This window comes from Symphodus melops, assembly GCF_947650265.1.
Source record: "Symphodus melops genome assembly, chromosome: 22".
NCBI lineage: Eukaryota > Metazoa > Chordata > Actinopteri > Labriformes > Labridae > Symphodus > Symphodus melops.
The window spans coordinates 17,684,975-17,698,961 of NC_136712.1; the positions used below are offsets into that span (position 1 = coordinate 17,684,975).

A 13,987-nucleotide genomic window follows, 5' to 3' on the forward strand; every position below is an offset into this window, starting at 1 on the left:
AAAGACTCTTAATTGAAAGTGAGGGAGCTCTCTGGGTGAAGGTCAATCAAGCTTTATTACGTCGATATACCGAGGCAGTGAAATGCTTGATTTGCAGTACTTGACCTTTAGCTCTGAGAGAACTTTAAGTCCCCGTTTACTGAAAATGAATGTTTAGTAATATGTAACTCGGTTTGCCTCTGCTTGCTTTTATCATTGAGACCAGTAATTCGATCGCAAGAAAGGACAATCTCACCGAGACCATAAAGGGCTCTGAAATAGTGCCATAATTGCCTTATAAGGGCATGTAATGGCTTTTTTCAGCTCAAATCCAGAGAGCCAAACACTATTGATAAAAGATCATTGGTGAGAGTTTCAGATGCTTCTTGGAAATAAGAGCAGGCTGAGAATCAGCACTTAGATAGAAGGGAAAAAACGGTGATACTCCAGTTTCCTGTTTTAACTCGTTTAATTTTGTTTAATTGTATAAGTTCTTCTATGATCTTTGATGGGACCCTTTAATACAAAGCAAAACATTTGATCATTAACGTAGGCAAGGTCCTCGGACAACGATACAGAAAGGAAAGATAGATCTGAAGAGACAATGCTGTAGATGTGTCTTTAGAAGTTTTGTAATGAGAAGTATGAAGGAAGCAGCTTTATAGTAGGGACGGGTACGAGCACTCGAGTGCTCGCCGCTGACTTGATTATTCGAGTTGCAAGTCATTACTCGCGCACCTGTGCTAGCGCTGCTTTTGGCTCATACAGCGTTATTCTTGTGACCCAGCTTTTTTATTTTCGTCTCACTGAATGAACTAACAAGGGAAATAATGAACGGGATACTAGAGTGTGACTTATCCGGCAACGGCTTCAGCACACACGAGGCAGCTACGGCAACTCTCAAGGGACAAATTAGAGAGAAAGCAAAAGCACAACAAATACAGAACTGTCTGCTACACCTGCGACATGTCAGTGAAGAAAAGTGATGACAACACGACGAAGTGAATGTTCAGTGCAAGATTTGTGGTGTTAAAGTTGCAAACCATTGAAATATTAGTTTGATGCTTAAAACACAACTGGAAAATAGCGGAGACCAAAACAGGCAGTCTCGCGTCACGTCATTAGCTAGCCCTGTTAGCACACGTCGTTAGCCTGCTAATAACCAAAACGGTAAGCGGAGATGTACTTCAACAGGTTTGAGGCTGTTGTTTAAGAGAGTGTTCACCAACACAGTACGAAGTACATATAGCCTACGCTGCTATCGTGACACGACGATCGCTTTCTGTTGTCGGCTATTTATTTATATTTGTCTTTAAATATTGTATGTTTACATCACTTTACAGTAATAACAGGCATACAGGCATTTACGGGATGTTTATGTCATTTTACAGGCATATTTTTCTGATGAAAAAATGTGAATAATAATAATCTGCGAGTACTCGAGTACTCCTAACTCATTAGGTAATCTGAGTACTCGAGTACAGAGATGAGAGTAAATTGCCACCCCTACTTTCTAGGAGACAGACAAATTGTCTGTTATATTACACAGAGGACAGAAGGACACCCTTACAAAGAGAAGGTCACTAAATCCCCTCACCACCTAATTCTCCTAATGTAATGCTCCACTGCTCCAACGGCCTCTCGGCTCGAGCCAACACACACACTTCATCTGGCCTCGACTCTCAAGGACCCGCCGCGCCAAGACAGATGCTCCCCGCTCATTCTCAAAACAGGCCTCTGCAATCAGTCCAAGACTCAGCCGGGAGCAGCAGCCACACAGCTGAGGCGCCAAAATACCAAAAAATAATGCCCCAAAACTCCAGGGACTCTTTTAGAGCAGAGTTCTGGATTATTCTTTGCAAACATTTACGACTTTGATGATGTCTCTGAAGTGTGTACCTGCAGTGACATCAGAAGTTAATCATCTTATCCCTGGGTCTAAACTGTGCACTCAGTCATTCTCACATAATTCAATATTTAGTACCAAGTTTCAGCAACATAAGCTTTGCCTTCTGCTACATCAAGGAACAAGTGATGCAGAATTTGCCTGTCTTTTGAGTGCTAACATCTAGTAGCTAAGCGACACACTAGCATCAGGAACATTGTCCTCCATTGTTTGGTGCAAAGCTACCAAATAGGTCAACCACTTGGTCTGTATTCCTAATGCAGTGTGATAACTGATTCATGACAGAGACAAAGATAAAGCTCCTACACACTCAATGCTGAGTCACTTCTTGTTTTTGATGACCAAACATTGCTAGCATAGCATCCTACACTCCATTTTCTAACATTCAGAAGTGTGCTTTTCAACACTATCAATCATTATTAAAATGAGATTGTATCATTTCAAAACATTTTGTTTTGCAAACCTGGTGTATAGCGCTAGTTAGCATTCATTCATTCACTACATGATAAAACCTTTAGCTAAGACAGTTAATGCTAACATTATACCAGCATCCCTGTGGGCATGTTAGCATTTTAGGCACAGTTCTTCTCCAGCAGCGTAAGGAGAGACGCTTCTGTTGACTCTACAGTATTAGTATATATCAAAGGTGATCTTTTTTTTTTTCGTTTCCTAACTTTGATTTTGTGCATCATGTTGGAGTAAACGACGGACAAGCGAGTGACGGGCGATCCACTCAGCTGGGGTTCAGCTGTCTTCAGCTTCTCCCACACTTAGTTGACACCCTGTCCTTACAAACAAGCCGGCACGTTACAAAAAGGTCTCAGTCTTACCGCAGCACGCTGGGAGCGAAGAGCTGTGAATCATTGCCAAAGACAGAGGGCACACGCTCGGGGAATCCTAAACTCGTGGCTTGGCAGTGTCCCCAAGACACGAGACAGTCTGAGGGGTTTCTCCACCGAGCTAAGAGATAGCAGGGAACCCCTGGGTGAAGAGTAGGCTTCAGATGGCAGGTTTATACCCTGGTTCCATGGCATACATACAGGGTATAATATGCATGTGTGTGTATGCAGTCACAGCACGGTGAGACATTAAGTTAAACAGTTTTCTTTCGACCCTGAAGAACAGTGCTGTCAAACAGATGTGTTTTGTGTCTTCAGATTCAGTTTATCTGAAGACACAAAATTTTTAACCAACGTATCCACAACTTTAGTTTCTAGAAACAGAGAGTCTTTAACTTATTGACATAGCTGCATTTATCCACCAGGACTTCTGTGGTTTTAAGTACTACCCCTGAGCAGGTCATTTTGGGGATTTGAAAAAGGGTTCAGAACTTCAATTAGACACTTGGTCACTGCGGTGAAATCGCCGACAGCTTCGTGTCGATTTTATGAGACAATCTGACCAATGAAAAAATGTCTCCGCGAAGGATGAGGACCAACAATCCTGCCATCAAATGCAAATCCTCTGACTGCCTGCTCAAGGTTAACACAGCTTACAACTTTCCAGCTTGCTTCTTGGAATACTAATCTCAACATATTTAAAAAGGAATCTTTTCTCTCTGTATTACTTTCAGTGGGTTTGAGAGGAAGATTTTCTATCAGAACAATTACAGTCCAATTGTAATAAAAGCGTGCTTTAATTAGACCGGGTGTTCATCGAGGTGGCACGATTCTAACAGCAGCGGGTCGAGTATGCTTTACTGGTTTAAAATTAAAGAGAGCAAACTGGGAAATATCCGCTTGGTTTGCTTGTTACTGTTGTTTTGAGTCAGCAGCGGTGAAAATACTTTCAGATTCAGATTGTTTTTAGATGAACAGTAGCGCTCAAGGTCACACAAGGACAGCAATCATTTCAGGATCCTAAGCTGATTGTAGTGATGGAGCCGTCACAGAGGGGGGGGGGAGGCAGATCTATACAGGCCGGTCCCTGCTGTCACCGCTGAGTGTTTGAGAAACATCCCGTGTGTTAGCATGCTGGATGAGCGATAACAGCCAAGTGTGAGACTGTGACATCATCACGCGTGTCTCTGATAACCAACAGAACAGACAACTGTCTCTCCTACGGTTATGTCTGAGGAGTCAAGTCTCTTCTTCATCTGCAGTCCTTGAAGCGACTGTCACACACTGATAACTCTGAACGACGCCTTTGTTGCTCCTGCTCCTCCAAAGTGACGATGAAGCTTTTAGAATAATCTCTCTCCTCTCTCACAGAGGCTTGAAAAGTTAAAGACGAGCTTCCTCGCTAATGACAGGCCGGTTTGGTAAAGCTCAGAGACCTGATCCAAAATGTAAAGATTTCCCTCATCAATATTATCATCCTGTCATAAAACATGTTTTTATCTGCATGCGTCTCATGCCATCAAGTCACTACAGACACTTTGAGCTTCACACAGTCAGAGAGCTGCACATGCTAATGTGTAGAATAACATGCACAACATCTTAAGAGATACACGTTAGCAGGCTAACATTCCTTATTCTACACTATGGGCGGGGGGAACTCATGATACCATGTGATGCAATCAACATTATTCACGGTGCATTGCCCCAATAACAATAATCTGCAATAACTGACATTATTGTAGGAGAATAATTTAGTTACATCACAGATAAACTGAAGAATTTAAAGTGAGATAGGTGCAGCGCAGGATTAACGTTTTAACCGCGACTGTGTGTCATGTTCACTTCTGATCAAGCTTCATCCTTTCACTTCTTTCGTCCGCTGTAAAGTCAGGAGACTTCGTCCCACCGCCAACTTCCTTGGCTAATAAACCTACACAGACATCACCTTCATTCACGGCATGAGCAGCAGTGTGAGGAGGAGTCATGGAGAGGCGACGCAGTGAGTCAAATTGGTAGGGAAATATGTTCAGAGTTAGCATAATTATAGCCTTACAGTGCAAACTACTGATAAGAAATGACTGCTGTGTGTTCAAAGGGAGAGTCAACCTCAGTCTTGTTGATATCGGCTGTGAACAACGTTGGAATAATATAAAGTACAAGACAGAACTTTCCACCTGATGATTCTGATTGTTGATTGGATGGAAACTATTTTCTTTCACACTCATAATATTTAAATCAGAAGTTCACAGATAAAACCGTGCAGGCAGGCTGCATGTCATTTCCTGTACAGGGACAGATGACACGTAGATACAAGGAGGTGCCGATGGACAAACTGTACTTTCAGGAATACTTTCTATAGAAATGAAAGCAATAGAACAAAGACAGGGAACATTGAAGTCACTTGGTCCAGTGTAATCTTCTGCCTGTCCCAGTTTGGTGCTCAGGGGGAAGACTTCTTTAAACAGAATTAATCCATGTAGGTCAGGGAGGGAAGAATATTAATCAACTATGTAAGCAGAGTTAGAGGATTGCCCTGCTGGAACACAGAGAATCCAGCTCTGCAGCAACTGAATCAGACTCACTTATCATACCCGTAACGAGACTAACGTGGAGAAATGAAAGAGAGAAACGGATCAAAACGATCGTCATGCATGTGGCAGAAACATGTAGCTGACAGATTCTGACAATGCAGGACAGACATCTCAAACCCTGGTGGAAATGATGGAGACAAATCTTTTTAAATGTAAATAATATCATGCAGCCAGTTCCTGAGTAAAGATGAACTCATCCTTCATTAAAAAACACACGATGCTTGAACATTATTTCTTTCCATTGAAGCTCAAGCATACTTGAGCGTCATGGAGATTTGCCTAAAGAGAGTTCATCGACCAATCTAATGAAGAAGAAGAAGAAGAAGAAAGTAGAAACAAGGTTTTTTAAACTTAAACTAAACGGGGATATGCCAAATGTGACTTCTAGAAATGTGCAAAAAATGTGTCTTTTGGTTCTTTCCCGACTTTCTATAAATTTCCTCTTGGCCCTCCTTTAAGTGAGACAATGGATGTCGGCCAAAAATCCCCTTTGCTCTCTGCTAGATTTTACTGAATGACGATGACTTCCAATCAAATGAATTACAGCATCCAAAACTAGCAATGCAATATATATCACCTGTTCTGTAGGCTGAGGACATTTATGAATTTATAAAAACCAATAAAAGGATATTTCATCTAATGGTCAACCAATAGTGCTGACTCTTATTAAAGACAAGAGGTCACACAAACCATTACATTGAATCTAGAGGTTTAATATGTAAACAAAAGAAGAGCTTATAAAGTGATGACTTTTCCCACTCTCCTCTCAGGAGTATTTTCAGATGCAGGGCTTAAAATGGACACACTGTATGCCATTTCCAACCACCAGTGGGCTCTCAATCAAACCAAGAACAAAAAATGACGTCAAGGCTGGTGGGGAATCATGGGAGTGATTCTCTCTGCCACTTCATCTCCATCACCCGATCAAAACTAACTCGGAGCTCACCGTAGTCAAGATGAGCGAAACCGACACGAGGACAGATGATACGTTTACCGTGTATAATGTAAACGCACATACAGCGACAGCACGGCAGCTTTCAGTTGTCATGGCGACTGCCACCATGACACATGTCCCTGTACATCGGACCAATAATGGATTTCTCTGGCTTTGATTGCTGTTGGAATATTTAAGCTAATGTAAGTACTTCAGACGCATGCTTTGATCATTTTAACACTTCAAACTTTGAGTTGAAGAAGTCACACAAACACAGAGTCAAGAACCACAAGTCCATCCAGTAGTTGACGAGGTGTGTGCATATGAACTACCTCCCTGTCTTAACAAAGATAAATCTAACAGAAGCCAACAGTGTCCAAGTTGTTGATTCAGTTTATCAGCTAGCGGCAGAGGCAACAACGGGGATTACAGGGTCAGCGAGAGTTCACTTGGCTGACAGGAGGATGGAAAAATGTTCAGGAAAACACAGAAGGCAAGAAAGGCAAACAGATTGTTCTTAATATGTAATATGGTGCAGAATAATGTGACATGTGCATGGATGGAAAGGCTCAATCAGCACCTTTAGATCACCTTTACATAATAATCGTCCACTGGTCTGAGTCTCCGTTCTTTTTTTCTTCCACACATAAATCTTAAATGAAAGGTGAATTTTCTAAGTGACTTTTTGGTGATCTGTCATTTTTTAAAGTTGAGGCATCAAATAACTTGTGTGTCATTATCAAAAAGGTCATAATGAATGAATTAAACATGTTTTAAGAAATGTAGAGTTTCCTGTGAAGTACAGGCCAGTATGGAAGGACACATTCAGTGTTTCCGTCTTTGAATTTGTTGACAGCGATGGAAATGTAGAACCACGAGACCGATCTTCCACTTGTTGTTTCTCTCACTTCAACGTTGCCGTTTCTTCTCCCGCCTCATAAATACAGCTAAAGCTACACTCCCACGCTTTGGTTTGAGCATCAGCTGACACAATCATTGAATCAATGTCTTTTATGCCACAACCAATCAATTCATGGAGATTTCCTCACCCTCTGCGCTTAATTGCACGCGGAGAACCAGCACGGCCAAAAAAAGCAAAACTTCCAACCAAAGACAAAAACATTATTGTGCAAATGATAAGTCATTTGAGTGTTATTATTGGTTCTTTGTGCTAAAAAAAAGGACGATGTGGCTCTATAATCTCTGACAGCATCTCTTTTATTTCTTCCCCATTAGCCGCGGGAGAACGGCAAGTGTCACCTTGTGGAATATTTAAACACTTTCAAATGCAGCAGGGTGACTCAGCTCACTAACATCCATGTGTGGGACTGAACAGAGGGACATGTGGATGGGAATGCTGATGAGAAGGTGTTAACCCCTAGCGGTGTCAAGGAGACTGTGGTGACCTCGGAGCGCTCATCGCAGACTCGGCTTGGTTTTTAACTAGCTCAGCCACGACAAGCCCAAAGAGAACACAGCCATGGCTCCTCTCTCAAGCTGCACAGTGAAAGTGTATGACGCACACAGCCCAAGTTGAATAATATGTGTCAGTTTGTGTGTGTGTGTGTGTGTGTGTGTGTGTGATACCTCTTGCATAACAACACAGAGAGAAAAGATGTAAGGCTGAAATTCCAGCACATGTAGCCTACATTTCCATCGTCCTCTGAAGGATGTGCGGACATCACAAGGAGGTGGAAAGGTCACAGCAAGCAGACGATATTCCTGTGACCTGAGAATGGCCTTCTGAGTTGGGGAAACACGCTGAGCTGGCTGACAGGACTGTAGCCATCCAATCAGCCAGACCCTGAACCGAGTATGATTCACCTCCACGTCCCTGCCTGGGATTTCAACATTTATCTGCAGTCTGTCTGACACCAGCTGAGACGTTCGGATTCGCTAGCCGGATATCAGGATACATCATCAAGCTGTAGTGTGATGTGATGTGACCTAAATGCATGAGCAGCTGTTACCCTATCGGAGCCTTCCTACAGACAAACACAGCATAAAAACACTCAAAAGGACCTCTGGAGTGAGATTATTCCAAAACACAGAAACATAAGTGGAGGACATGGATTCAAATGGAACGCAGGGTTAATCTAAACACACACAGTCTTGGTTACAGCTGGAGCCATGCAGCATGCACATGAGCCAGAGAGCATATGGAGAGGTGAATGAACGACCTACCTCACGGAGCTCAGGCAGCAGAAAGCACCATCACATTCACAGCACAGCCTCTGAGAGAGGGCTACAGAGCGAGCGAGAGAGAGAGAAAGAGAGAGAGAGAGAGAGAGAGACATAGACATGACATCACTATCATTTTTCTTCCTCCTCCTCTGAAATGTAGGCTGGAGCTGCAGGGCTGCCGGCGTCGGAGCAGCAGTGAGAGCTCTCTGTGTGTGTGTGTGTGTGTGTGTGTGTGTGTGTGTGTGTGTGTGTGTGTGTGTGTGTGTGTGTGTGTGTGTGTGTGTGTGTGTGTGTGTGTGTGTGTGTGTGTGTGTGTGTGTGTGTGTGCATCGACTGAGACGAACGCTTCACGTACAAACGAACATTTCATCCACAAACCCAACAGTGTGCACACACAGACTTAAAGAGCATATTGCAGGTTAAAAATTTTTTTTAATTAATATTTTATATAGTCTGTTAATGGCTGTAAAATAAGTAGGTTATTTTTTTAATATGTTCTACAACACATAAGTGCTCTAATTTAGAGGAGAAAGTGGCTGTTTTAGCATAGCCGTTTAGAACGTGCTTTTTTTTCAACAACGCGTCATATGACGTAACATGAGGGAGTCCCGTTCTCTGACTCTGCTTTGATCGGCTTTATGCGTCCGTGTATGAATGAATGAATGAAGCCTTTATTGCCCCTGGGGGAACTTGTCTTGCACCGAGAGCATCAAACACTTTACAAACAAACATTTAGAAGGCAGCACAAAAGAATTAAAGCACAAAAAAACAGGCTAAAACATGATTAAAGAGGAGTAATGATACGTGGTAGTGAGTGAGAACAGACAGGATGCCTCCCTGCTATAGTTTGTAACTTGAGCGGCGCACATTCAGGTGCACAGTGTAAGTGGCTGATTATTCATAGTGTGTTTTGGTGAATTATTCTCACAACCTCAGAAACGATCGAACAGACACGTTGAATATTTCGGTATCAGACACAAAAACGTTTCCTTATTAATGATTTAAATCTCTGGCTGTTTAACATAAAATATTATATACGCAGACAGAAAGCGTTTAATGATTTGATCTGCTGGAATCCTCTGTATATTCTCTAGTGTGAGCGTAATAGACACCGGACAGTCTGTTTTAATATATGTAGTCATACGATTTATTATAAATCCAACTCTGTTACAAGAGAGCTTGTGCGCAGTGGGGAAAGACGGAACGCGCAGTTTGGAAACGAAACGAAACACAACCTTTACTTCTGTCGGTCCTTTATCCCATTAAAACTTTAAACTTTTTGTAGTAGCCTAATATATGTGCACGCATTAAACTGTGGAGTGTGTGTGTGTGTGTGTGTGTGTGTGTGTTTGTGTGTGCGCAGTGGGAAAAGACGGAACGCGCGGTTTGGAAACAAACAGAAACACAAGCTTTACGTCGGTCCTCTATCCAATTAAAACTTTAAACTTTTTGTAGTAGCCTAATATATGTGCACGCATTAAACTGTGGAGTGTGTGCGCTGTTGTGCATGTTTGTGTGGATTACGTGCGCCGTGATCCTGCACCATACACTGTATTTTCTATAACAACGTGAGCACTGGGCTGCATGAGGAATAAACAATTAAGACATGGTGCTGCATTTGCACAGGCCGTGTAATCGGGTTTTATGTCTGTCTGTCTGTCTGTCTGTCTCTCTCTCTCTCGCTCTCTCTCTCGCGCGCGCACAGCGCGGCACCGTAATACGTTGTACAGATTTGCCGTTTTTACAAGCAGCTCCCATACAATGTAAAGGTGAATGATCGTCACTTGCACCTTCTACAAATAGTTTTTTAATTGATTGAATGTGATTACAAACTTTACATATGCTGATGTGAACACAGCACTCGCCCATATATGGCGAGCTGACAGCTGTCACTCAGCAGGACGCCTGCTCCGGGTCTCTCCTCACACCACAGCTTCACTTCTCTCCTGAGGCCGTTATTCCTCTAATCCTGCCTGTTTCTGCTCTCTATCTAACAGGTTCATAATAATAAGCCAGTGGACCATTATATGTAAAGGAATACATATTTTCTTCCTATTTATTGACGGGAGTGACACTCGGATCCATGATTTTCTATGTTAAACAGACGGGGATTCAGCGGGACTCCCTTATGTTACGTCACAGCCGAATGCGGAAGTAAAAAGCAAAGACGTGCGAAAACGTACTAAAACGTCTCCAGGAGACCCTGTGGGTTATTAATTTCAGAATTTCTTTAAAAACAGTATTGTTAACGTATTTTCCTATGATTAGTTAAGTTTTGTCTTTAACCTGCAATATGCTCTTTAAGTGCACTGTGAAGAGTCTTAAAGGGTTTTTATTTCACTCTTAATACTGAACTTGATGTTGATTTTAAAAAGGAGTTTCCTTCATTAAACCTTGTTGGTCTATAAACGGCCGTCGTGCATCGTTTGGCCGTTAAATAGTCAGTCAAAGCCTCTTTGTTTTATTAGTTTAAACTGTTTGTTTTGATAATTTCATGTTTTAAGTAAGTTTAAGTGATTTCAGTAAAAACAACACGGGGGGAAAAGACGTGCGTTTTGTGGCTCATTAATTATTAATAATTCATCGATAATTGGTCATTCAGGTGTTCAACGATCGGTTAAGAAAATGACTGAAATGTGTAACCCTAGTTGAGATGTTTGCTGCAACTGTTTTTTTTTCTGTCCCACTTTTAATCAGATCAGTTGTTGGGGTTGATCAGATGCGCAGGTTCGTCACAATCGTCAAAACGTGAGCGTTTGGAAAATCTCCTTCTATCATGATGAAAACAAGTGGATCAAAATAAAAGCCTTTCAACGAGGAAGACTGAGAGTTCTCACGGACCAGCATGCATCACGTCAGACTGAGCAGTGCTTCATATTCACAGGCTTCACTCAGGTGTTCAGGTTTCTATTCCGCCTGTGGCTAACGACAGATCCCTCGCAGTGGTTTCTTAGACCTAACAAAGCTTTTAGGAAGAGCGTTTTAAGGAGCTCGTCTGACCTTGCTGGACGGAGAAGAAGTCTGGCCATGTGAGGAGATTATGCAATTGCAATGAAAAGTCATTTTCGAGGGGATTAACGGGAAAGAAGACGGAGACGAAGAACAAAAGCGTGCGATGTGGAGTCAGCTCGCAGTAAGTGGGACACACTCAGAGTTTAAATCCAGACGGAGGGCAGAGCACAACAAAAGGCTTCATTCACCAACAACACCTCAGTGAAAAACATTTCTGTTCTTCTCAACAAGTCACAGCAATTATCAGCCCAAATCTTGACTCAATAAAGCCTGCCCAACCTGAACAGAAGGTGGAGAGATGGCCCGGCGAAGATAGCTTATCTCACACCGATAAGACCAAAGGAATTTTGACGAGACAATAAAACGGTGATAAGGACGCCACAAATGGGAAATAACAGAGATAAAAGTCAAATATATCCCCAACGACACATCTGCAAAGAGTTGGAGACTTTCTTGAGGACGGTCTGAGAAACAATTGGTTTAATTAATCTCTGTGTTGACCTCTTCTTTGATTTGCTTTCCCAGCCTTTTGTGGGGAAAAAAAAAAAAGTAATATTGCGAAACCCCAGCACTGACCTGTGCAATATGAGCGCGAGGAACACGGGAATATTTGAGACCTTTATTTAACGAGAGCTAAAAGGTCATCTCGTTGTACAGCTGTCTCCATTATGATTGGCCCAAATGATCCCTTTCTGAGGACGTGACTTGGAGAGCCTGTATGTAGAGATGGAGGACACGGGAAGTGGATTTACTGGGTGAAAAAGGCAGCTGGTGAAAGCAGGCTGCTCCACTTTAAGTCTATGCAGCAACGTCTAGCTTTAAAAAATTACGCCAAAATCGAAGTGCAAAAAACTGTAGTTCCTCAAGTGTCCACTTGAGGCTGCATCACCATTACGGGCCGTTTCCATGTGATCCATGTGTGCAGCGTTTCATCTCCATTGAGTGAAGACGAGAGATGAGTTACTTTGTCTTTCCGAGGTGGATTTGTTGTTGGTTTGGGGCCTGTTTTGACACGATGTTGATGAAGTGATCAGATATATGATCGTGAGTCTTTGTATTTTGTTTTATTTTGAAATCCACAGGATGCTCTATGCGTTCCCTCGTTTGATTTCCTGCTCTGAGGTGCTTGGACATAAACGGAGCACTGCGGTGCTGCTGGCAAACGCCAGAGACGGAGAGAGCGCCGCGTGCAGAGGAAAAGTGTAAACATGCGAATTGACTAGAGAGGGCGCTAATGTGTTCAGCCCTTGTTAAGACCATCAACTTCACAACAACGCCAAGGATGGCTAGAAGATGGAACCATGTAGAGGATGGAACCATGTAGAGGATGGAACCATAAAGAGGATGGAACCATGTAGAGCAGGGTTTCTTAACCTTTTTGACCTTGGGGCCCAACATTTTCAGGGCAAGGTAGTCTGGGGCCCAATCGAGTGAATGGTTCTGATTTAACTTTTGCGGCCATTTTTATTTAATAGCTATTTGTGTCACTATGTTGTAATAATGAACACTGTTCTTCATTTTTGTTTTTTAATCAATATATCAACCTATACATGGGCTAATTATGCATAAAACCTTGCACAAGTTAAGATCATTTAATTAATTTTGCTCATATAAAACCATGTTTTAGTGCATGTTTGTTAGATAAGTAACACAATATAAACTTAGCAACAAAAGCGATTTGTTGAAATTAAAATGAGCATTCTGTTTTGTGTAGTGCTGCCCCCGTTGCCGTCATTATTTTTTTGTTTTAAGAACCTCTCCATTACGTTTCCATTCAGATTCAGGCCCCGTTTACACAGAGACGCTGTGACAGTAAGACGAAAGACATGCGCAGTAGTCGAGAACAAACAACAATGGCGGCGGCTATGTGCTTCAGCAGCTATTGGCGTTGTATCGTCTTTTAAAACAGAACCTTGATATGAGACATCGTGTATGTCGCCGCCGAAAGAGCAACGAATACTTGCGGCAAATAGTTCAACCTTTACCCGAGCACAGGGCGACCATATGCAGCATTTAGGTAAGACTTGGGAGAACTAGTCGCTAAACAGGATGTTGTGGAGGAAGTGGTTGTACTGCCGAGTGTCGCGCGTGTCGCGTTGTAAAGTTCCACTACTTCTAACTGATGATACTGCCTCTGGTGGTCGGAGAGTATACTGCAGGCCAACGATCACGGCCCTTACGGCCCACAGATGCAAACATATTATCCCCTCGCGGCCCTGCAGGTGGCGCTCGCGGCCCATCGAAGGGCCGCGGCCCCATGGTTAAGAAACCCTGATGTAGAGGATGGAGTCCATGAGCAGACGTAAAGTTGGATTGCAAACAGTTAAATGTTCTCAATGATGACATAAACTGAGTACGATCCCTGAGAGGCACAAAAGTAAAAATGTTGATAGAACGATTCCCTTCCTCTGAGATCATTGTTGGTCTCGGTTTATAACCTTCGTCTCGACCACGTCTACATTAAAAAAAAAAACCACAGTACAATGTTTGGCCTGAGGTACAATAGCAGAGAAACAGATGAAAAGAAAAGGCAAACTAAAGT

At 42.5% G+C, this 13,987-nt stretch overlaps 1 protein-coding gene across 5 annotated transcripts in view; it reads right to left on the reverse strand.

Annotated features, from left to right (window-relative positions):
- osbpl8 (oxysterol binding protein-like 8) overlaps positions 1-13,987 on the reverse strand; it is a 90,986-nt gene that overhangs the window by 67,944 nt on the left and 9,055 nt on the right. For 3 of the 5 annotated variants that reach the window (XM_079334649.1, XM_079334648.1, XM_079334646.1), the window contains exon 2: positions 8,434-8,494. The exons of the other annotated variants lie outside the window; for them this stretch is intronic. The gene's annotated coding sequence lies outside the window, so the exon portion shown is untranslated. The remainder of the gene's footprint in view (positions 1-8,433; positions 8,495-13,987) is intronic. 5 annotated transcript variants of the gene reach the window in all.